Genomic DNA, 8,826 nt, shown 5'->3' on the forward strand with positions numbered 1-8,826 from the left:
AGGTGAACAGAAATCTATTCACCACGTCTGCAACTTTTTTCTTTCATGAAGAAGATGTCAGCTCACTATTGCCTTGGATAACTGTTTTCCTCACATTACTTCAACCTGGCCAGTGTACCTCTAGGTAGTAGAGCAGGATTTTAAAGTCATTTCTTACCTTTGTACAAATTTGTATTAAAGGTAAGTCTTCGAACTGCTAGATTTACTTGATTTTACCATCAGATGAACATAATAAGAAAATGCAGAAGTTAAGTTCCTTTAGGTTTTTGCCATAGCGTGTATGTGGGCTCACCAGAAACAGAGAGACAGTGAGAGGGAAAGTAAGAAATCACACCCCCCCCAGGGGGCACGGTCACACCTACAATCCCTTCTCCTCTATTCTCCTGGGATTTTGGGGCAAGCACATACATGCCTGGCATGATAATTTTAAACCACCAGGTCCAGGACTTGAACTGTGCTAAACTGTATGGGAATCCAGTGCCTTAACCACAACTGCAACGTGCTGGTCCCCAGACACTAGCTTTCTGACATAAAGGCATCTTTGTGACTGATACTGAAAGCCAGCAAAACCTTCCAAATTTGTCTCCATCTGCTCACATGGCCCTGTTTTCTCTACTTAATTTCACATTACCTTAAAAAATCCATCCCTCTTACAGAAAATTTACCACAAACTAATTTCCTCAAACTCACCATTCAAAATGTAACTGACAGCGTCCAATAAAACTGCCAAATTAACATCGAAGCTTTTATCTAACCTTAAGATAAAAATCTAGGTTTAGCTGAATCTGTTAAAGGTTGTTCTTGAGTATTAAAATGAGATCTTTCTATGTAGATACTTTTAAAAAATCAGCCCAATTGCCTCTTTTTGTTTTGAGATAGATCCAATCATATCTGAACACATATTTTCATAGGACCTCATTGTATAAGTATTCTCATCTTCCAAGAAACTGCCGTTGATAGGCTCTCAAAGCACTGCAAAAATCTGCTTCTTGGTTTGTACTTCTCCTGGCGAATATTTCTAGAGTCATCTCTCTTTTTTATTTATTTATTTTTTAGTTTCAATATTTGCATTACTGCCTTTTTGACTTTGCTTCAAGAGTCAGTCTTAAACGCGCAGGTATTTCTCGAAGTTTGCTCGAGCAACACGGCCTTGGTTGGGGCTTATTTGCATTTTTGCCATACTTGAGTCCATATTTTAAATAGGTGCTACATGCCACCTGTGGGTTTGGTTTACCGGTGCTGCCTATCAATAGTCATGGTCAGTTAGGGTGGTGCTAGCATCCTGCGAGGTTCCCTACGGACATCTTCCGTGACTGCTCCGGCAGGGCACCGATTTCGGAGACACCGGTTCTCACTGCCGTGCTTACTTTCACTGGTTTCAAGTTTGCACTTAGACCGTCCTGTTTTAATCCTCCAGTCCGTGTTCCTAGATGAAACACGACTTTCATAATGAATCACACGTCTCGGCAGCCAGCGACCGCGCGGCGGCGGGAAGCGGGTGCGCCGACCTCGTAAACAAACCGGCGCGCAGGCGCGAAGGCGGCAGGTTGGGCTGGTGCGGGAGCCAATGGGAGGTCTCGTACCGTGGAAGGTGGAAAACCAAAACCGAACCGTGGGTGCTCCGGCGATAAACTGGCCGGCCTTTTCTGTATATATACAGACGTGTACTTTGGCGTTTGTGCTGTAGAGGCAGTTGTGCGGCTTCCAGGACCTCGCAGAAATTCCTTGGTGTCCTCGGCCCCAAGAAAGCGCTGCTAGCCTGTTAGCTATTTTAGACTAATATGTTCTTGCCGTGGAGACTTGACATTTCTTTTTTTTTTATTTGACTGCAATATTAACCCATTGGGGCCGCACAAAAAAAAAAAAAAGAAAGAAAGAAAGAAAGAAAAAAATATATATATAAGGCGCCAAGCCGCTACAGCCTCAAGGAAAACACGTCTTGCCAGCTTCCCCAACTATCGCGAGATCGCCTGTGGCGAAGCGGGACCCTCAGCGGACTTTTGCGCATGCGCCGGACCAATCATTTTCTGCGCGCCAAGATTTCAAACCTTTCTTCCCGGAAATAGGGCGCCAAATTTGGCCCTCGGGAAAGGTCCGTCACGTTGGTCCGATGGAGCCCAGCACACACGACACACGCTTCGAGATGTTGCAGTCAGAGCTCCACGAGCTTGTTTGGTTGTCCCTTCTTTCCGTTTTTATATTGGCCGTGAATTCTGTGGGAGGAGGTTTCAGCGAATCTGGGAGTAGAGGAGTGAGGCGGGAGAGCGGAGCAAGATTTTAAAATAGGAATGATGACTTTAACGTGTTTGGCAAAATAACTGGAAGCGTTATGAAAGGCTAAGCCTGAGGGACCAAAGGATTTTATGTTTTAATTGGTGACCACGAGAGGATGGAGTGTGAAGGTAATACAGCGGGGTGGGCAGGAGATGGGGACATGCAGTGAAGGCAGACATTGGGCATGCCTAAGAGGCGGCACTAGTAAGACAGAACCGTTGACAGGAAATCTTACTTAATCTGTGAATCTGTGCATCCTTGTAAACAGAAGGCCGAAATGTGCATTTGGTACATGATAGGTAAGCTGGAAATTGAGAAGTCCTTGAATGAGTGAAGCAGGAGGGATTTAAAAAGCCATAGTTCTGAGCAAGGGTTGGACTTGGGGAAAATGGTCAAGGTAGCAGGGGTCAGGAATTCGGGAGCCGTCTTGAGTGATCTGACCGTTCTGACCTCTTTCTCTCTCAGGATACATAGGACACCTGCGCAAGCATTGGATTTAGCCCTGAGACATCTTAAAGGTACCACCGCATACCTGCAGTTGTTCTCCTTCCAGTGGAGTACCCGGCCCCTACTGCCTCCCACCAACCCCACCCTTTAGCCAGAATGAAATGTGATTTCATGGACTGAAATGGTAGAAATTAGCCAACAAGTTACTCAGAGGTATCACTGGCACATCACAGAAGTACATATTTCTTTTGTAAAAAATTATTATTTTATGTTATTATTTTTAATTAATTAATAAATTTATTTGTTTATTTGACCAGAGAGGGACAGAGTGTGTGTGAGAGAGAGAGGGGAAAAGTGAGAAAGCAAGCCGCCAGGTCTGGGACTTGAACAGTGGTTGGCCATGTGGGAATCCAGCACCCTTAACCACCAAGCCACCTCCTGGCCCCTATTATTTTTATTTTTAATTTGATCAGAAGGAGAAAGTGAGAAAGCAAACCACCAGGTTCAGGACTTGAACTGTGGTCGGCCATGTAGGAGTCCAGGACCTTAACCACCATGCCACCTGCTGGCCCCTAGATGTACATATTTCTAGCGTCACAGTTTATTAGGCATTAGAGCCCATCTTGATATAGGCAGCAATTCTCTGCAGCTTAGCCAGTATATTTTGATTCTTTGTGTTCTGCGTGGAGTACAAGGTAAAGAAATGCTGATAGAGTATATCATTTTACCAGGCCCAACAAAGGGATGGCTGGTATTTAAGCAGTATAGCTCCATCTGTAAGTAAAACTAAACATGGAACGCCACAGGAGTGATGCTAGCAATGATAGAGAAGGATTCAGGGCTGAAGTATCAGTGAAGAGCCAGATATCATAGTCCCTTACCCAGAGGGTCTCTCTACAGAACATTTTGGCTGCTTCAAGTATTTTTTGATGGCTGAGCAGTATGTGTGGGATTCGTAGGAAAACGTTGGGGGGAAAAATGCATGGATGCAATAGAATAAGATTTCTGAGTTGAAGCCCAAGCATCTTGTCTTAGGGTTGGGATTGAATAAACCTCAGAGGTGCAGCATCTAAATATCATGCCGCAGAAAGTGTGTAGAATTGGGAATCGGACCTGGGGTTTGACTTCTGGATCTGCTGGTCACTGTGTATAACTGATCTGAGCCTTACTTTCCCTATTTGTAAGAAATGATAACAATGCCTTCCTCAGGAACCAGCAGTTAGTGTAATGGCTATGTCGCTAGACTCCCACATAGTCAACCGCGGTTCGCGTCCTGGACCCGGTGCGTGCCCAAGATCCCCTGAGAGGAGAATGGAGGAGAAGGGATTGCAGTGTGACCATCCCCCCTGGGGGGTGATTTCTCGCTTTCTGTCTCTATGTCTTTCTCTGTCTGTCTGGCGAGCGCACACACCCTATAGCAAAAAACCTCTCCAAAAAAAAGAAAAAAAACAATGCCTTCCTCATATAATTATGATGACAGAATGAGATACTGTTGAAAAAGTTACCTGAGTTAGGACTCTACAACTTGGAATAAGGTTTATAGTATGTGATCAATAAATGAGAGTTTATTCCCTAAGCCTCCCACCAACCACATTTATGCATGCCACCCAGTCACTAAATTATGGATGCTCTGTGGAACACAGGTCCATCGGTATTTAGAGAGCCTTAAGAAAGATTCTCTGCCTTGCCTGTGCAGTAGAGACATCTGGAGAGCTTTAAAAAGTTCTAATGCTCAGGTTTCATCCTAGAAAAATTAAATCAAAATTATTGGAGCCCAGATGTCAGTATTTTTTTTTTAAGAATTATTTTTATTTCGGGGCCAGCAGGTGGCATGGCGGTTAAGGGTGCTGCACTCCCACATGACCAACTACTGTTCGAATCCCAGACCTGGAAGCTTGCTTTCTCACTTTCCCTTGCTCTCTCTTTGTCTCTCTCGGGTCAAATTAAAAAATAATAACAACTAAAAAATAAATAAATAATTTTTTTGAAAATGTTAAGTATTTTTTTAATGATTACTTTTTTATTTAATTAATTTATTAATTTAGTCTTAATTTGAGCAGAGAAAGACACAGGGAGAGATAGAAAGAGAGGAAAACCGAGAAAGCAAGCCACCAGGCCCAGGACTCGAACCATGGTTGGCCATGTGGGAGTTTCCAGCACCTTAGCCACTATGTCACCTGCTGGTCCCAATAAATAATTCTTTAAAAAAATTTTTATGCTTTATTTAATTATTTATTTTATTTTGCCCAGAGAGGGGACAGAGCAAGAAACAGAGAAAAAGTGAGAAAGCAAGCCACTAGGTCTGGGACTTGAACTGCACTTGACTCTGTAGGGGTCCAATGCCCCCAGCCACCACGCCACCTGTCAGCCCCAACATCAGTATTATTTTAAAGCTCTCCATTTTGCAAATAAGAGTTCCCTCTAGAAGGAGAAAAGAAATTAGACCTGTAGTTTAAGGCCTAATTAATCTGGAGGGTTATGTATATAAAGAATTTCTGTAGGAATAAAGTCTAGGGCTTGATGTGGCAAATGGGTAGGGAATAATGAGCTATATTCAAGAGGGAGGCCACTGTGATAAGAATGGCATAAGTACAGTGATTTGGGAAAGGTCAGTGATAAGCCATTAATATAGATGTCAGGAACATACAGGATTTAATGTAGAGATGTAAGACTCTCAAGCTGGTCTTTTGATCTCTTGGGGTGTTGGGAAAATCATGACGTATTTTTCTATTAAAAAATTCATGGGACCAGCAGCTGGTGTAATGGCTATGTCGCTGGACTCCCATGTAGTTGACTACAGTTCGACTCCTGGACCCAGTGGCTTAAATTCACACTGGGGGGGGGTGCGCGCGTGTCCAAGATCCCGAGAGGAGAATGGAGAAGGGATTGCGGTGTGGCCATCCCCCCTGGGGGGTGATTTCTCACTTTCTATTTCTCTGTCTTGTCTGGCGGGCGCACGTGCCCTAAAGCAAAAACCCCCCAAAAAAAAAAAAAAAAACCTCATGACTTTCCTGATGTCCCAGTAGCACAGGCAACACAAATGATGTTGTGATAATGTCTCAATTGCTTTGCCACATGGTGACTCTTTGGCCATTATCAATGTTGTTGGGTTGGGGCAAACTTTTACAACTTGCTTTGCTCCAGTGCTTGAGGAGGAACACCAAGAACCGACTGAAGTATATGTGTGTGGGGGTTCTTTTCCTGTGTAGGGGAGGTGCCAGTGGGAATGCATGTGCATCAGGTCATTGATAATGAAGCTTCTCCCATCACCTCTCAGGGTTGATGAGGCCTCAAGTGGTAACATGTTAGTTAAACTGTTATAAAAGTATGTTAAAAAGGACTGCTGGACACCAGCAGTTGGCTATGTCCCTGAACTCCCATGTAGTCCACCGCAATTCGAGTCCCGGACCCGGTGGCTTAAACTCATGCCGGGGGCGTGTGCATGCGTGCCCAAGATCCTGAGAGGAGAATGGAGGGGAAGGGATTGTGGTGTGGCCATCCCCCCTGGGGACGATTTCTCGCTTTCTGTCTCTCTGTCTCTTTCTGTCTTTCTGGTGAGCACATGCGCCCTATAGCAAAAACCTCTCAAAAAAAATTAAAAGGACTGCTGTCTGAGATCGTAACACCAGAGATACCGGAGACAGACTGCTTCAAGGCTTGTGCAAAATGTAGGAAGGTGAAAACTGAGTAGACCAATTTCAATTCTTATCTTATCGAGGACCTGAAAGAGTTTCAAGTGAAGCCTGAGAAAAACGGGTTTTTTTTTGGTTTTGTTTTTTAAATTTATTCATTCATTTATTTTAATTTGACCAGAGAGACATTGAGAAAGCAAGCTACCAGGTCCAGGACTTGAACCATGGCTAGCCTTATGGGAGTGTCCAGCGCATTAACCATGATGCCACCTGCTGGTCCCTGAGAAATGCGTTTTTAAGGATATTTGAATGGAGTTACTGGAGTATTCTGAGGATCTCAGTCACTAAGAAGGAAGAGACGGCACGTTAGCTCTTTACCTGAAGACCATGGGAAAGGGCCTCCAATGAGACCATGTGGAGAGCTTGCTGGAGTTTAGGTGCATACTGTGCACTAATGTCTATTTTCCACCTAAAAAGTTTTTGTGTTTGTTTTCTTTTTATTTTCTTTTTTTAAAGAATTATTTTATTTAACTTAGTTTATTATTATTATTATTATTGTTTTCCAGTTTGATCAGACAGAGAGAGAGAATTAGGTAAAGTGAGGAAGCAAGACACCAGGTTCAGGGCTTGAACTGCAGTCAGCCATGTGGGAGTCCAGCACCTTTAATCACCACCCAACCTGCTGGCCCTTCTTTTTTTTTTTTTAAGATTTATGTATTTATTTATTTTTCACTTGAGTTCAGACAGAGACAGAGAGAAAAAGAAAGTGAGAAAGCAATCTGCCAGATCTGGGACTTGAACCACAGTCAGCCATGTGGGAAGTTGAACACCTCAGCCACCATACCACCTGCTGCTCCCTCCCTCCCCACCTTTTTTTTTGGAGAGGATTTTGCTATAGGGTGCGTGCGCTCACTAGACAGATAGAGAAAGACAGACAGAAAGCGCGAAATCATCCCCTGGGGGGATGGCCACGCTGCAATCCCTTCTCCGTTCTTCTCTCGGGATATTGGGACGCACACACATGCACCTGGCGTGAGTTTTAAGCCACCAGGACCAGGACGCAAACTGCGGTCGACTACATGGGAGTCCAGTGACATAGCCATTACGCTAACTGCTGGTCCCCCTCCCCTTTTTTTTAAAAGAGATTTTTACTATAGGGTACCTGTGCTCGCTGGAGAGTTGGAGAAAGTGAGAAATCACCCCTGAGGGAGGATGGCCACACCACAGTCCCATCTCCATTTCACTCTTGGGATTTTGGGCATGCATTCACATGCACCTGACTTGAGTTTCAAGCTGCCAGGTCCAGGACTCAAACCGTGGTTAGCCATGCCAGAGCCCCGTGTTTTATGTACTTTGCCACCTGACTCAGGTGCCACCTGCTGGCTCCCCCACCTGAAAAGTTTTTTAGACAGACAGGTTGCTACTTTGCTGGAATGAGCTTGTTTTTCCAGAGTTTGTCAGGGCAAAGAAAGTACGTGTATTTCCTGCAAAGCAGCCGTGTATTGTTCAGAAAAGAAGACAACCAGCAGGGAGTCATCACTGGATCTGACCAAGACCACCCGAAGGCTTCAGCAGGGAACACTGAAGATCTTTCTGCAGTTAGCATAAATGGCTAGCTTGTCAAAGGGACCGCAGTTGACAGGTTCTTAGACATAGAGATTTGTCTCCTAAACCCACAAAAGTGTCTATGAGCGAAGGCGCCAACTTTTAATACATTGAGGTTTAGAGAAAGTGGAATTCATGATAGTACCAGCAAGCAAGAGGTATTAGTCATCCTACTCTCTAACCCTGGAGGGGTCTGAAATTGGGATGGCAAGCTCTGAGGGTTAGACAAAACTCAGGGAAATAGAGAAGTGGCCAGATGCCTTCCCTAAATGTAAGTTTCTCTCTAGCTGGCACAAACTTGGGAGGAAGGAGAGAAGTCTAACTGTAAATCAGATGTCAAATCTTGACTATTAATGCAGGACTGGATATTTTACTGATTAGCATCTCTTAACTAAAAGTAACGAGGAGAAGTAATGCAACCACCTGAGCTTTAATTCAGGGATAGGAGAAGACTCCACCACCCCACAGTGTTTTCAAAGGGATAGCAGAAAATAAAAATTAAGTTGCTTTAGGTTAATCCTCAAAGTCATATTTGTTTAGTGTGCTCAACGCTATTGTTGAGCACCTACTTTGTTTGTTCAGATTCTAGAGGTATAAAGATAATTGGATGATGGGACCAGCAGTTAGCGTAATGACTGTGTTGCTGGATTCCCATGTAGTCGACCGCAGTTTGTGTCCCAAACCCGGTGGCTTAAACTCATGCCGGGCACGTATGCGTGCATGCCCAAGATCCCGAGAGGGGAGGGGTGGCGTCGTGGCCATCCCTCCTGGGGGGTGATTTCTCACTTTCTGTCTCTCTGTCTCTCTGTCTGGTGACCGCACGTGCCCTATAGCAAAAACCTCTCAAAAAAAACAAAAAGATAATTGG

At 44.3% G+C, this 8,826-nt stretch overlaps 1 protein-coding gene across 2 annotated transcripts in view; it reads left to right on the plus strand.

Moving 5' to 3' along the window:
- Window positions 1–1,915: 1,915 nt before the first annotated feature.
- GPR19 (G protein-coupled receptor 19) overlaps window positions 1,916–8,826 on the plus strand; it is a 45,542-nt gene continuing 38,631 nt past the window's right edge. The window contains exons 1-2 of one of the 2 annotated variants that reach the window (XM_006164790.3): window positions 1,916–2,402; window positions 2,740–2,792. The gene's annotated coding sequence lies outside the window, so the exon portion shown is untranslated. The remainder of the gene's footprint in view (window positions 2,403–2,739; window positions 2,793–8,826) is intronic. The other variant, XM_006164791.3, reaches the window with a different exon arrangement.

The sequence above is a fragment of the Tupaia chinensis genome, unplaced genomic scaffold, assembly GCF_000334495.1.
Source record: "Tupaia chinensis unplaced genomic scaffold, TupChi_1.0 Scaffold143728_1, whole genome shotgun sequence".
Classification (NCBI taxonomy): Eukaryota; Metazoa; Chordata; class Mammalia; order Scandentia; family Tupaiidae; genus Tupaia; species Tupaia belangeri.